Raw genomic sequence first — 17,054 nt, 5'->3', positions numbered from 1 at the left:
GCTTCTCAATGCACAGACATGTCTCCCCAACTATACTATGAAAAGATAAGTCGGAAAAGTGTCTCTAACACATTTCCTTAACAAGGCGTGTGTATCTCTGATATGATAGTAGAAGCTTCCACCGTACGATTTGCTGGCGGATCATATCCTATTGTCAGCAACACTGACCCCCACGAGGATACGATGAGCAAGCAGAGGGTCCCACTGTTTGGTTGAGCAGCGGAGCCGCTCGACCGGGATTCCCCGCTCGATCGATCAAGGTTGTTTTTCTCCATGATCGCTTTTGTGTAGTAGGGTGTTTCTGGTCCGGTCAGACAGGCGATTCGGTCGGACTATCCTTTATTTAGTCGTCGTAGTTGTGCACATCTACTCTCTTCCCTTTAGTCATTTGGATGATGGGACATTGTTCCTCATCCGGCCGGATAGGCGGTCCGGTCAAACTATCCTTCGGGTTGTACCTTGTTCCTTTGACATCCGGCTACTAAGTGGATACTAATGCCCGATTGGACCACCATACCTAATCAGCCCATTCCGATCCGCTCGGCCAAGTTTGGTGACCAAGTGATTCCTCGGACCGCCTTAACTTTGACCTCCAAGTTGGCAACTTTTCTCACCTTTGACTCATCCTCGGTATGCTTCTTTTACTCCCGTATCACAAGCCTTCACTTCAAGTATAGTTGAAGGAGGTTGTAAGTCCGACTGATTGGACAAGCAGTCTCTTCACTAACCTTCAATGTCGATAAGACATTTCAAGTTTTAGAGTCGTCGCTCGGCTATATTTCACTGACTTGAGTTTAGAGTTGCCGCTCAGCTGTATTTTACTGACTTAAGTTTAGAATCACTGCTCAGCTGCTCCCGCGTTAGAGATTGCCGTCGATTGGGAGGCTTGTTGTTGACACTTGGCAATTTTTCAACCACCCGTTGCTTCCTTTCCTGAGTGAGTGCCTCACAATGGTCGACGACGCCATCCTAATTTCTTAAAAACTGTGCAAATCTTCTGCTATTAATGCCAAGAACGTCACCCATGCCCTTTAATTAAGTCTCATTAATACTTCCCTATTGCCAGCGTGTCTCACTTTCTACCTCCACACACTTGATATGACAGGTGGATATCCGCGACTGATGTGACAATGTCGTTTTGAATTTAACGACCAGATCTTGGCCTTGTTTCGCATAGCCGTCGATCGGACGGCTCAGAACAACTATATTCTGGGTTTATAAACCCTTATTTGTCATCTTTCTTTTACGCTACTGTATCTTCTTCCTCATGCACACTCTTCACTGGTTTTCTTCTCTGTCACTTCCCGCTGGTGAAACTCCCCCGTAAGCTTTCTCTCTCTCTGTTCGTCCGCTCTTCGAATTTCGTCGACCTCCCTACTTTTGCTTTTTATTGTTTCTCCATGGCAACCTCTTCTCCTCCTCCTCCTCCCATCACTGGACTGTGGTATATGCCCACCAAGTTAGATTTTAACAACGATGAGATAGTGCAGATGCAAATGTCTTACTATATTCCCGATGACTACCAAATAATTATTCCCACTACATATGCAAGCCCTCATACGTCGTCAGACGAATGTCTTACTTTTTAAAAAAATCAATTTCTAGCCAGTCTACACTTTTCGATCTACCCTTTCTTCTCAAAAGTTTGTAGAAATTTTCATATTCCTTTGCTCCAGTTAGTTCTGAGCTCCTTTAGGCTTCTGTGAGGGTGGTGATCTTATTCCGCTTGTATGGCATCCCGCTCGTCCCACGCATCTTTCATTACTTCTACTTCCCCAGACTCTCTGAGACGGAGACTTTTCTGCTACAGGAACGAATGGGCTCTATATTTTTGAAAAAATGTCTTCTTTCAACAAGCATTGGAAGGAACATTACTTTCTTGTTCGCCTTCCCAAGCGGCCATCATTCCCGACTGACTGGCAGATGGAGCTAATGCAGCCTCCCACGTTGCGCGAGTATAACTGGGAGCCGACCTACCTCAAGGTGGTCGATCATCTTGCCGGTCAGAAGTACCATATACATAGGCTACTGTACGAAGGCGTTCTGTATATCTTTGGACTAAGTCCCTTCCACTCATAGCTGTCAGACTCATTAGGTAAACATTTTCTTCTTAGGTCGCCTTAGAATCTAAATAATTTCTCTTTCATTTTTGCAGCTAAAGTCATGTTGAAGTCTTTGCTAAGCGGCGAGAGTAAGCTCTCTCTACCGCCGAGATCAATGCTTGTGGTACTGCCGAGTTGGAAAATCACAGACGTCTTGTTGGTGCGGTTAGTACTAACGGTCTAACTCAAGTTTTGATAAATAACAAGATAGGTTAAGTTAGTTTCTGACCGAGTGTGCAAGAGAAGCCCAGCTAGGTCGACGGGCCAACCGGATAGCTGGCACGAAGTCCAAACGGGTCGACGGGCTGACCGAACGTTTGACATGAAGTCCAGTTAGGTCGACGAGTTGACAAGATAGCTGGCACGAAGCCCAGACTAGTCGAAGGGCTGACCAGATGTCTAGCAGGTAAGTGGAGGTAAGTCACTGGAGGGGACTGACTGTGAGGACGCGTTCTCGGGAAGGAAACATTAGGTGTCGATCCGACTTAGACCCATTTCGGATATCTAAGTCTAGATTGAGACTAGATTCCGGTCTCGAAGAGACGAAATCTAATTAATATTCTGTTTGATTTTTAACTGTGCTAATATTCTATTTTGCGGGATATATTTCTTATATTTTACCTCCGGACTAACGTTTTCTTGCAGGAAGAAATCTGCTGGAAAATGAGGGTTCGGACGCCTAGGATGGTTCCGGGCGTTCGGGATGATTCCGGGGGCCCGGAGGTGAAATTTCATCCGCAACGTTATTTCGCCACGTGGAGCGCCCTGGTTGGTTCGGCTACGTCATATTCAGGACGCCTTGGAGGTTCCAGGCGCCTCGAACCTCCTATATAAGGAGAGTAAAGGCTGAAGCTCCAACAACAACTCACAATCTGCTCTTCTGTGCTCCTGCGATGCTGCGAAAGCTCTCCGACTAATTGCTAATTTGTTTGTATTTATTTATTGTCAGTTGTTTTATTCTCTAATAATTCATGTACTTCTTTTGTAATTCATATTTTGAATTATTAGTGATTGCCCATCGAAAGCATCTTTGTGTGTGGACCTTGGAGTAGGAGTTGACACAGGCTCCAAACCAAGTAAAAAATTACTTGTGTCATTCTTTTTGCTTTACTCTTTCCGCTGCTTACTCGAGATTTTTTTTAATCGATATTCACCCCCCTCCATCGAACGCTTCGATCCAATAAGTGGTATCAGAGCAGGTACCGCTCTGATTTGGTGCAACCACCAATCAAACAAGGGGTGAAACTAGTTCCTTTTTTTCGGTTTTTAGATTTTCAAAATTTTCCAAACTTGTACTATTACCTTTTTGGAAACTTTTCTTTCGTCGCAATCAATCTGAATTGGTGCAACACCAATTCAGTTCTTAAATTATTTCTATCTTATCCCGCACTACTAATCCAAGACCTAGTCTTGGGATTTTTTGTCTATTTCTTTACTTGTGTGCAGGATGTCTCAAATTGAAGGCTTCGACACAGTACGTCCTCCCCTGTTTAACGGGGATGATTTTCCGTACTAGAAGAAGCGTATGGAGGTCCCCTGTTTAATGGTTCAGCGTCACAAGAGGCTATAATGCACCAGTCGACAACTCTAGAATCCCACTGGAACCAGAACAGTGGACTCCGGACATGAAGAAGAAAGCATCAACGGATTTCAAAGCACTCCACACGCTTCAATGCGGACTGACGATAGAAGAACTGAACCGGGTAGGACCACATCAAAATGCTAAGGAGTTATGGGATAACCTGATCGAACTACACGAAGGAACAAGCGACGCCAAAGTAACGAAACGCGACCTGCTTTTAAATAGATTATTTAACATTAAAATGCAGGAAGGAGAGACGGCGAGTCATCTTCACCCGAGGATCAAGGACATCCTCAACGGACTCCACGCAATAGGCAATCAAATGGAGAACCGGAATTTAATAAGGTATACCTTAAACGCTTTTCCGCACAATAATTTGTGGGCATCTATCGTGGATGCCTACAAAATCTCTAAAAATTTATCAAAATTAAAATTAGATGAGTTATTTTGCGAATTAGAATTGCACGAGCAAACTAACGTCGGGATCGAGAAAGGTGTAGCTTTGTTTGCAGGTTCATCCAAGGAAAGGACGAAGAACAAGCCTGAGGTTGAGGCTGAGGATGAGTCTGACCAGGACTCTGAAGACGAAGAATACCTGGTGAACCTGGTAAGAAAAATGTTCATCGGGAGAAAGAAAAGCTTCAACAAGAAGGACTTGCAAAAGATCAACTCTCCAAACGAACTGAAGAACGTGACCTGCTTTGGATGCAACAAGAAGGGCCACTACAAGAACGAGTGCCCGAAACTGAAGAGCGATAAAACAAAGACATCCAAGAAGAAAGCTCTCAAAGCAACTTGGGACGACTCTTCATCGGACGAATCGGAGGCTGAAGATCAGAAGCACCAGAGCCACCTCACGCTGATGGCCCTCGAAGAAGAATCGGACGAAGAATCAAAAGACGGGTCCGAACCCGAATCGAGCCACGAGTCCCTACTCGTTTCCGAAGGTCCCGACGAGGTAAATTTTAATTTAAATAGGAAATTCTTTAAAATTATTGCTTGTCTGAATAGTAAATTAATTACATTAGAAAAAGAAAATAAATTGTTCCTTGAGGAAAATCAAAATCTCAAGAAACAAATCAAAAATTCAAATCCAACTCAAGCCCCAACACTTGAGGAAGAAAATTTAAAAATAGAAGTTAATAAATTAAAAGATCTTTTAGAAAATTTACAACAAGATCTAAGAATTTAGATCTAATTCTAAATAATCAAAAGGCAATCTACAACAAAACTGGACTTGGCTACAAGTCAAGTTCGAATAAAATATTTAAATCATTAATAACCCAACACAAACAATCAGGTAAAGCTTGAGTTCCGAAAACGTGCTTAACCATGCAAGTAGAACTTAATCAATACTACATACCTAAAGAAAAAATATATTATGTAAAATCAAATAAATCAACTCAAAAACCAAAATACAAACCTAGACTAACAAATTCAAAATCTAAGGGGGCGTTTGGTTAAATGATGGGAATGACTATGAGTATGTGTTTGATAGTAGGGTGGAATGGGAATAGGAATGGAAATGAAACTCATCAAGTTATATGGGTTTGGTTGATTCCCATAAATCTAGTAATCATTCCCAAAATGTCATTCCCAAACCCACAATCCAAATACTATCTTTTACTATCATTCCATTCCCTCATTCCTAAACTCATCAACCAAACACCCCCTAAATATTTTAAACCCCGCCAAGACCTAGAATATCATCAAGTCAATTATAACTATAAAAAAATAGACATAAACCAAAAACCAAAAATTAAATAAAGGCCAATAATTTAGGGAGAGACTCTAGAATAGCTGGCACCTCCAAAACTAACCTACCCGACAGGATAACCCAAACTAACCTACCCAGCAGGGTAACTAGGACTAATTAGAAAGGGAACAAGTTTTAACTTGACCTATGGTACTGGTGAAGTTTTGGATGATAGTATGTTAGGGAAGCTTAGTCTATGCATGTCTAGGAAGATATGACTTCGACCTGGTACATTTGGCTAAGTGGAACTGACCGAAGCTACCCTTTATGGATCCTAACCAGTTAAACCAAAATTTTGTATTAAATTCAGTGGATAGGACTATTTGGAAAACCTCGAAGGCATGGTTACTCTAATGATGTCCAAGTGCCTCACCATAGCCCAAAAGTTTATCCAAAGAATACTTATTTGTTGAGCCCAAAACTAAACCTGAATTTAACACAAAATTAAACCAAACCCTAAAACTAAACCTAATTCATCTCACAAAATTATAGGATTCCCTTATTGAAAACATAAATCGGGTAAGATTATTAAGGACTCAATTAAATTAAATTTAACTATTAAATTAAATTAAATTAAATTAAAATCCTTTTAAAAATTCTGTTAAAAACTTTTAAAATTATTTTAAAAATTCTTTTAAAAACTTTAAAATTATTTTAAAAATTCTTTTAAAAACTTTAAAAATTATTTATAAATTCTTTTAAAAAACTTTAAAAATTCTTTTAAAATCTTTAAAAATTATTTTAAAATTCTTTTAAAAACTTTTAAAATTATTTTTTTAAAAAATTTCTTTTAAAAACTTTAAAAATTATTTTAAAAAACATTTTAAAAATTCTTTTAAAAACTTTTAAAATTATTTTTAAAAAAAAAACTTTTAAAAATTTTAAAAATTAGTTTAAAAATTCTTTTTAAAAAACTTTAAAAATTATTTTTAAAAACTTTAAAAATTCTTTTAAAAAAAAACTTTAAAAATTATTTTATAAATTCTTTTAAAAACTTTAAAAAAAATCTTTTTACTTGAATAATCATATGTAAAAATGATTATTTTTACCTAACCAAAACATAGACTAATCCTTAATTCCTACCTATTGTAAGAAACCAAATGGATCTTGGACAGTAGTTGCTCCAAACATATGACTGGAGATCACACCAAATTCACTCAACTTACCTACAAAAGTTTAGGATTAGTTGCCTTTGGAAATAATGGCAAACTCAAGGTAATTGGTATAGGTAATATTGAGTTTAAAATTGACTTCATTATTACAAATATTTTACTTGTTGAAAATTTCAAGTATAATCTCCTAAGTATTAGTCAATTGTGTGACACCAGGTATAAAGTTAGGTTCTTATCTTCAGAATGTCTAATCAAACATCTAGATAACCCTACGATAAGTCTAAAAGGGTTTAAAAAAGATAACATCTATGCTATTAACTTAACCACTTCTTCAATTAAGTGTTATTTAACACAAAAAGAAGAAACTTGGTTATGGCATAGAAGATTGTCACACACTAATTTCAGAAATATAAGTAAATTAAATGGATTAGTTAGAAGTTTACCAAAATTACCAAACTTAGACTCAACAATCTGTAATGTTTGTCAAAAGGTAAACAAACAAAATCTACTCACAAACTAACTAATCATGTCACGCCCCCAAAGGAGTCTCTGTCAGACAAAAATCTAACAGCATCTCCCCCCTACCGATGACAATCTGAAGCATCAATACAAACAAAATACATCAGCCACATGCGGTTGGAATATTTATATACACAACCACGCAGTTATATATAAAACAGCCCACACGGCTGTACTAAAAACACAGCGGAAAAACAAAGGAAAGCACACACAAACTAAATAAATACAATGCATGCCGGCACGGCTTAAACACAAATACAACACCAAACGAATAAGATAGCCACATGGCTAAACACAAATACAATGCCAAAATAAGAAAAGAATATACAAAAGAAAACAAGCACGATCTTCGGATGTGACGTAGGACCCGGTAGACAGGATACTCCGAGCGACACCAACCATCTACAAGCTACCTGAAAACATAAATGTATACATGCGGTGGTGAGTATAGGTAACTCAGCGGGTAATAGAAAAGATAGTGCATGGTCCATAAACAAACATGGAGATCACAAGTATACAGTCTCAGTAGAGAATAAGAACATGATCATACTATCATAATCAATACACCTAAACATATCTGACATAATAACCTGACATATAAACTGTACAAACCACAACTAACATAATGACAAATACATACCCAATCTGGAATCGACACATGGTACAATGATCAGTAAACTCACCGGATCTGCAACAGATATACCCGTGACACCTGTGCAATATAAGTATGACTGCATATACATGTAAAATAAATGACATGTATGCAGCATGACAGCCAAATGCAACAACCATATCTCAATCAAGTGCAACAACCACAATCACATGCAACTAGTATCTACTATGCATGTATGCAAATACATATCCACCGATGCACCGCGCATCATATGCAAATGTGTATGCATGTTCCATGGTCACCCCCGCCACCTCTCCAGACACCACGACCCCTGTATGGCTGAGAGGCTTGGGTCCGTGACAAACCGTACAAACCTCCAGTACATGCACCGCTATAAGCGGTCGAGGCGGACGGTCAGCTATGTAGTTATCTAACTACATAGCTAAGGGTCCCTGACCACTCACAACTCAAGCCCTCGACCACTGTACCCTCAAGACTCACTACACCAGAGTGATCGAGGCTGACGAGTAAAATACCTAACGGTGAGTAAGCGCTACAGGACATAGCTCCACTCCTAGCTACCACTATAAAACTGACAACCCTCTCAACTACAAAGGAGGCGATAGTCGTCAGTATGCAATGAATGATGAACATGATATATATATAATCATGATACAGACACCGTCATCATTCATGCAAACTCTAACTCCACATAAGCACTCCACAACATGAATATAATCGTCATGGTAAATCCACACATCCCACCAAACACATGTACACAACTACACACGTATAATCAACCAAAAATCTCCAATAATCTCACTGGACACATATGCACAGAACGTAAGTACAATCAACATGTATCCTCCAATAATAAACACATCAGACACGTGTATAAACCACAAACATACAATCAACACAACTCCTCCAAAAGAACATAACCAAACACGTGTGTACATACAACATGCAAATATAGGGTCAACATGATGACTCCTAAAACACATACCAAGCTACATACAATCCACATTATATGCATAAATCAGCATGATAAATCCAACCACTCGACAATCCCTACAATACATACTCTACACGCGTAATCACAGCAGAGTAGAAATCAAGAGTAGAGACTGTATATGATATAACTAGATCATCTCTAAGCTTAAGCAAAAGTATCAAGCAGGAAAAACAGCAAATGAACCCGATATAAGGTAAAGTAATCTAATCCGACAAACAACAACCATGCACTAAGCTCAAAGAAAATATATAAAGGCAAAGGAAGAAATACCCGCCTTAAAATGTAGATCGTGTTAAGTAGTCCCACGTCGAGACGCTCGTCCCGAATCCAAGTCCTGCAGAAATCAATATATTTATATTTTATTTAGCTAAATTCATATGAATTAAATAGCTAAATAAAATCCCTAACCCAATAGGATCACTCCAATCACATCTGATCTCCGACTAATCCTCCAAATCAACACATCATTTAATCCAATAACAAATCTCCACATAATGATATCAAACCACAATAACCTATCATAAAAATCAAATCTCCATCATAAGTCCACAACAACCTAACATCATCATCAACAACTAATCAAATCCATCCATTAATCCTTCTAAATCCACATAATCAATCCCTAACCACACATCAACCATTCATAAATCTAAGCAAACACAAACCCTAAATCAGTACTCTAGCCACTTGAATCATATTCTAAATATATGAACGAAACAACAACATGAAATGAGTGTCCTTGTTACCTCATAATTCCTTACAATGAATGCCCATTGTTCCAGCAGCTACTCACCACAATAGGTGGTCACCAATGGAGTTTCCAGTGCAAACAGAGGAGACAAAAGGACTCCAAGCATTTCGTCAAACACCTGTCATACACAAGAAATGCCACTTCCTAATCAACACTACACAAATCAAACACCCAAAATCCACCGCTAGACCTAACTTCTTACCTCCAAGAAGACAAGGTAGCTACCACAGAAGGTAACCGGATCTGTCCGAAGATGAAAAGGGTACTGCAATCCTGATAAAGAGAAGGTGATGAACCTCCCTGGTGGAATTGTCACTGTTCTGCTCACATTGACGAAGGAACAACGCCGCTGTTGGATGCTTGAAAACCCTCCGACATTAACTTGATCGCGACCAATCAAAGACAATTGGGGTCGACATCCAAAGAGGAAGAACTCCTGGGGTGTACCAGCGATGAAATGAAACTAGGGCACAGCTCCAAGACAGGTAGGCAATGCTCCGGTGAAGGGAGACGAGCCGTTGCTGAACCCCTCCTAGTCCAAGATCCGGTGAGGAGAAGATGAAATCGGAAATCGTGCGACGACGATGACACTAGAGGAAGGGTGGCTTGGCTCCAGCGTCTCGTGGGTCGACGAATCGCAGCAGCACACGAGGAAGAGGGAGGAGTAAGGCTCGGCGTCGGCGATCGGAATGCCATTCGCGAGAAAGAGGCAGAAAAGATCTGGTTCGGCGGTCAACTGTTGCTCAACTGCTCCATACCACTAGAGGAAGGGAGGCTGGAGAGTCGACGGAGGCACGCTGGAGAAGACCGCCGCCGGCAGTGAGCTCGCGGCGATCGACGCGGCGTTGGCGTCGGGAAGGAGGTATCGAGCAGAGAGGGGTTGTCAGGGGGAAGGGAAATGAATCGGGGATTAATGGGCTAAGGAAATAACTTAGGTATATAACCTAATGTTAATTAAAACTTTAGGTTAATTTAATTAAACGCTAAGTTGATTTCCTCAATCAACTCCCAATTTAATTGGATATTCCAAACAGACCTCCAATTAACCCCACCGACTCATCCCCTCAAAACAAGTCATACGAACTCCATTTAAATCCTAAAAAAATTTCTAAAAATTCCTGAAAAATCCAATAAGATTTTTCGTCCAATATTATTTATTATTTAAATTTTACGATATTTTACAAATCAAACTCAAACCAATTCAATTCTAGAACTTATACACCTAGACTTATTTGACTCTCATGGAGTCAAATCAATAAATGACAATCTATATTGCCTAGTAATAATAGACGACTATTCTAGGTTTACTTGGGTAAAATTCTTAAAAAATAAGGATGAAACTTTTGAAATCTTTATAAACTTTTGCAAACAAGTTGAAAATGAAAAAGACCTCAAAATTAAAAGAATTAGGAGTGACAATGGGGGCGAATTTAAAAATCATAATTTTAATAAATTTTGTCTTGAAAACGGATATCATCACGAATTCTCATGTCCTAAAACTCCCCAACAAAATGGAATAGTAGAAAGGAAAAATAGAATCTTACTTGAAGCTTCTAGAACTATGCTAAATGAATATAATTTATCCAAGTACTTTTGGGCAGAAGCTGTCAGTACAACATGCTATGTGCAAAACAGAACAACGATAAATAAAACATATAATAAAACCTTTTTTGAAATTTATTATAATAAAAACCAAATATAAAATATTTTAAAGTATTTGGGTGTCCAACATTTATATTAAATATAAGAGAACACTTAGGAACATTCACCTCTAAAGTAGAAGATGGAATTTTTGTAGGATACTCCCTAAACAGTAGGGGGTATAGAATATATAATAAGATTACATTGAAAATTGAAGAAACTACTAATGTAAAATTTGAGGAATCCAAACAACAAACTCAACCTCCACTAATTGAATTTATTCAAGAAAATAGTAATCAAGAAGGAACCAATGATTACGAAGAAGAAGAAGAACCTTTAGAAAATCAATCGCCTAGAACTATAAGAGTCAACCCAAATCATTCAATTAACCAAATAATTGGTGATCCAAAATTAAGGGTTCAGACTAGGTTATCTTTTTCGAACCTAAGTCAAATTTCTTTGATTTCAAAAATTAAACCTAAAACCGTAGCTGAACCATTACTTGACCCAGACTGGGTTATAGCTATGCAAGAAGAACTAGCTCAATTTGAACATAATGAAGTGTGGGACTTAGTACCACCATCCAAAAATAAGAAAATAATAGAAATAAAATGGGTGTTTAGAAATAAAATAAGCGAAACTAGGGAAATTATTAGGAATAAGGCTAGACTAGTCGCTAAAGGATTTAGTCAAGTTGAAGGATTTGACTATGATGAAACTTATGCCCTAGAAGCTAGACTAGAGTCCATTAGAATGTTACTCAGTTATGCAGCCCATAAAGGGTTCAGACTGTATCAAATGGATGTTAAATCTGACTTTCTAAATGTGTTGATCAAAGAAGAGGTCTATGTAGGCCAACCACCTGGGTTTGAATGTCTAGAGCACCCTGACTATGTCTTTAAATTAAAGAAAGCCTTATACGGACTTAAGCAAGCACCCAGGGTCTGGTATGAAAGGTTAACCTCTTACCTTATTTCCAAAGGGTTTAACCAGACCTGTGTTAAAGAATCTCATTTGACTCAAGTCAAAAGAATCTTTAGATACCTTAAAGAAACAACTAATGTAGGAATTTGGTATCCTAGGACTAAGAATTTTGAATTAATAGGGTATTCTGACTCAGATTTTGCTGGATGCAAATTTGACCGCAAAAGCGCAAGTGATGGATGTCAACTACTAGGTCCATCACTTGTCAGTTGGTTTAGTATAAAGCAACACTGTGTTGCTTTGTCTACAATTGAGTCAGAGTGCATAGCTATAGGTGAATGTGTTGCTCAACTACTATGGATGATGCACACTTTAAAAGGCTTTAATATAAATATTACAAATGTAAAAGGATTAATTGATAATATTAGCTCAATTAATTTAACAAAAATCTCGTGCATCATTCCATAACAAAATACATTGAAATTAGACAACACTTTATTAGGGATCATGTCACTAAAGGAGACATTAAACTCAAGTACATTGAGTCTAAATCTAACTTAGCTGACATATTTACCAAACCCCTCCCTGAAAGTGAGTTTAGTAATCTACGCAGAAAACTAGGAATGTGTTTAATAAACTACGATTGCAAAAACTATTTTCAATAATATTTTCAAAGTCTAGGATAAAATCTTTGTATCTTTTTAAATCTTCCATTTTTTAAAATTTTAAATTAGTTTTAGCCTTAGACTAAAATAATCCCTTAGAAAGCATGTTCCCCTAGGGATAGTACTTGAGCATCTCACCAACACTCTAGGATTCTCTTATTTGTGATTGTCAAATATAGAAAGGGGTGAAATGCATAGACAAATTACCTTGACTTAAGATACTTATTTCAATGCATCGACATAAGTTTGGGCGTTAAATATCAAACAAATATTATTCATAAGTAATTCAGTTTAGTCAAACACTACCTGATGCTTAGACTTAACTTGACTAACCAAGTGAAAGTTGTTATCCTCTAATAGTCAGTGAGTAGCTAACTGGTTAGACAGATTTTGTAATGTCAAATTTAGGGGGGGTTGATAATTTTTATACTTATTTTAAAATTAATTTTTGAAAAATACCTCTTTTTAAATCAAGTCAAAACTAAGTGTTTAAAAAAAATTCTTTGGATTTTTTAAAATTAGTTTTGAAAGTTAAAATCATTTTTGAAAATTAGCTTTATTTTCAAATTTTCAAATTCAATTTTGAAAATGACAACTTCTAAACTTAGTTTTTTATTTAAACCCTCCAAACTTAGGTAAAAAGTTTGTTTTGAAAATTGGATTCTTCATTTTTAAAATTATGATATTTTTGGAAATTGGATTCTACTTGGGTTTCAAAACGTATTTTTAGAAATTTATCTAAAAGGATACAAAGTCAGATTTAAAAATACATTTTACTTCGTTTTACTTAGTTTTAAAATCTTGACTTGTAAATTGAACTTAACCCTAATATTTTTTTACTATCTTTGCAAATTATGTTTTCAAATTACAAGATTAAGTTAAAATTACAATTATCTTTCTAAAGTTAAACGTAACTGCTTTTTGAAAAAGATAAAGTTAAAAGCTTAAATTATCTTTCTACGTTTTTAGCTTAAACTCCCCCAAGAAGATCTTACCTACATTTATAAATTTCTTTTACCTTGCATTTTTTAATTACAAGTTACCTTGCTGTTCTATGTTAATTTTTTTATGAATGCCAAAGAGGGAGGGTTAGGTGGTTAAGTTAGTTAAACAAACAAACAACAAAAATAACAAAATTTTAAAGCTATCTTAACAACCTTATGCTTGTTTTTACTTGCATATTTTTTTCACTAACTTAATCAGGTTGTCATTGCATCAAAAAAAGGGAGATTGTTGGTGCGGTTAACACTAACGGTCTAACTCAAGTTTTGATAAATGACAAAATAGGTTAAGTTAGTTTCGTTGTTATCTAACACTCTGACCGAGTGTGCAGGAGAAGCCCAGCTAGGTCGACGGGTCGACTGGATAGCTGACACGAAATCCAAACGGGTCGACAGGCTGACCGAACGTTTGGCACGAAGTCCAATTAGGTCGACGAGCTGACCGGATAGCTGGCACGAAACCCAGACTGATCTAAGGGCTGACCGGATGTCTGGCAGGTAAGTGGAGGTAAGTCATTGGAGGGGAGTAACTATGAGGACGCGTTCCAAGGAAGGGAACATTAGGCGTCGATCCAACTTAGACCCATTTCGGATATCCAAGTCGAGATCGTGACTAGATTCCGGCCACGAGGAGACGAAATCTAATTAATATTCTGTTTGATTTTTAACTGTGCTAATATTCTGTTTTACAGGATATATATCTTATATTTTGCCTCCAGACTAACGTTTTCTTGCAGGAAGGAATCCGTTGGAAAATGAGGGTCCGGGCGCCCGGAGGTGAAATTTCATCCGCAACGTCATTTCACCACGTGGAGCGCCCTGGTTGGTTCGGTTACGTCATATTCAGGGCGCCCTGGAGGTTCCAGGCGCCCCGAACCTCCTATATAAGGAGAGTAAAGGTTGAAGCTCCAACAACAACTCACAATCTGCTCTTCTGTGCCCTTGCGATGCTGTGAAAGCTCTCCGACTAATTGCTAATTTGTTTGTATTTATTTATTGTCAGTTGTTTTATTCTCTAATAATTCCTGTACTTCTTTTGTAATCCATATTTCAAATTATTAGTGATTGCCCATCGAAAGCACTCTTGTGTGCGAGCCTTGGAGTAGGAGTCGACACAGGCTCTGAACCAAGTAAAAAATTACTTGTGTCATTCTTTTTTCTTTCCTCTTTCCGCTGCTTACTCAAGATTTTTTTTTAATCGATATTCCCCCCCCCCCCCCCCCCCCCTCTATTGAACGCTTTAATCCAACATGTCTGCTGATCGGGAACTCTGTCGATCACACTGGAGATGCGAGTAGAGTGGCAGGGAGCAGTGCAACCGCTACCATAAGGGAGCTTCCTGCCAAGTGACCCACCATGGTCCCGATGGTCGTTCCATCCGAGTTGCTGTCGACCGACTTAGTGGGTTATGGCGAGCCGCTGATTCAGCACCAGCAGCACAAGAGACTCCGCTCAAAGGGGACCTCTCGCTTGGGTGCCTCAACACTGGCGCCCATGGAAGTGCATACTATTGGTACAATTTGCACTAATGATCAAATTCAGGTTTTGATGAATAACAAGTGTATTAAAGTTAGAGTGTTTTGTGATATAATTGCTTTACCAAGTATATAGGAATTGACGGGTCTGAAGGACCTAATACCAAGCTGAAATCCAGCTAGATCTGCGGGACCCGATAACTGGTGTGAAGTCCAGATAGGTCCGCGGGACCCGATATCTGGTGGGAAGTCCAGTTGGGTCTGTAAGACCTAGTAACCGACCGAAGTCCAGTTAGGTCTATAGACCTGACAACTGGCGGGAAGACCTGGTGGGTCAAAGACAAGTCAAGTGATTGCAGTTGGTAAGTGGAGGTAAGCAACTTGAGAAGAGATCCAACGAGGTTGTTCTTTACCAGACTAACCACCGGAAGAAGCACAATCCAGAGCCATGATCCAAAATTGAACCATGTGAGTGAAACCTTAAACAAAGTACGGGAGACCCTGAGCAGGTCAGTGACCTGATGCTTGAGAGGAGGCCTTGAGCAAGTCAAAAGTGACCCGATGTTCAAGGAGAGATCTTGAGCAGGTTAAGAGTGACCCAATACTTGAGGGGGACCCTGTGGTCCTTTGTTTGAGGGGAGATTGTTGGGATTACAAGGTTGTAATCATAGTCCCATATTGAAAACACATGGGAAATATCATGGGTTTTTAAGAAAAATATATCTCTATTGGTATAAAGCATTTTGGGTAGAGCCTAAGAGCAAAACTAGCTTAGACCTTAAGTGGACAACATCATACCATTATATAGATATATTAATTCTTTTCGATCCTATAAGTGGTATCAGAGCAAAGCAGTTCTAATTGGTGAAACCACCAATCGAGAATAACCATTTTGAACAAATTTTTCATAATATTTTTTTTATTATTTTTTCTCAAAATTGGTGAAACACCCTTATTTTCTTTCTCTCTCCCGCACTACTGACCCCATGACCTAGTCTTGGGATATCTTGTTAAAATTATGTTGTGTAAGAGAATCGATGCACAAAGAGGTGTTGGGATGAAGCATCCACAAACCTCCATCGTACGACAATGACTACTTCAGAATATGGAAGCGTCAGATGGAGAGCTTCATTATGATAGACGATTTCAACTATGGCATTGTATTGAAGAAATCTACCCAAAATTCGGAGCCAAATAAAAAGATAATCAAGTTAATTTCAAATTTATTACCTAACAATATTACATGCAGAATTGGAAAAATACAAAGATGCCTACGAGTTCTGGGCTAACCTAACCAAGCTTCACGAGGAGCCTTTGAAGCTAGGTGAACAAGACAAAAATGAATCCAAGCTTGAGTTCAATCCAATGGAGAAGTTGACATAATTAGGGATTACGCTTGAGGTTAGTACAATTTACCAAAATACCTATATTAGTAGAGAATTAAATAATGTGTATGATAATCTAGATAATTATGAAATTATCCCTAGTATGTTGCATAACAATCTAGATATTGATCAAATTTATCAAGACTTCGATCAAATCAGCATCAACATTGACTTAAACAAAACATTAAGCAAATCAATTCAAATAAATTAATTAATTCAAAAAATTTAAAATTAAATAAAAATTTAAAAATAATTAATTCAAACATTAAAATAAATTCAAATTTAAACTTTAAAATGAGAAAATAGATTTACATAAAAATCAATAAATACCTTAATAAATTATTTAATAATCTAGATAATATCAATCTAGAAAATTATATTCAAAATCAAGATAATTTAATTAATAAAAAATTAAATCTTAAAGATAAGAATATAGATAAAAACTAATCTAGTAAATTCAACTAATAATATAAATTTAAAAGACAGAGAAAATATAAGTATAAAATCAACACT

The 17,054-nt window shown here is 37.7% G+C and overlaps 1 protein-coding gene across 3 annotated transcripts in view; it reads left to right on the top strand.

Annotated features, from left to right (window-relative positions):
• The window catches only part of LOC121973068 (presenilin-like protein At1g08700), a 35,113-nt gene that overhangs the window by 12,607 nt on the left and 5,452 nt on the right, over window positions 1-17,054 (top strand). The window contains exon 3 of one of the 3 annotated variants that reach the window (XR_006109381.1): window positions 2,748-2,764. The exons of the other annotated variants lie outside the window; for them this stretch is intronic. The gene's annotated coding sequence lies outside the window, so the exon portion shown is untranslated. Of the gene's footprint in view, window positions 1-2,747; window positions 2,765-17,054 lie in introns of those variants that run through there. 3 annotated transcript variants of the gene reach the window in all.

The sequence above is a fragment of the Zingiber officinale genome, chromosome 1B (genome assembly GCF_018446385.1).
Source record: "Zingiber officinale cultivar Zhangliang chromosome 1B, Zo_v1.1, whole genome shotgun sequence".
Taxonomy (NCBI): domain Eukaryota; kingdom Viridiplantae; phylum Streptophyta; class Magnoliopsida; order Zingiberales; family Zingiberaceae; genus Zingiber; species Zingiber officinale.
This window is presented reverse-complemented; position numbering and strand designations above follow the sequence as displayed.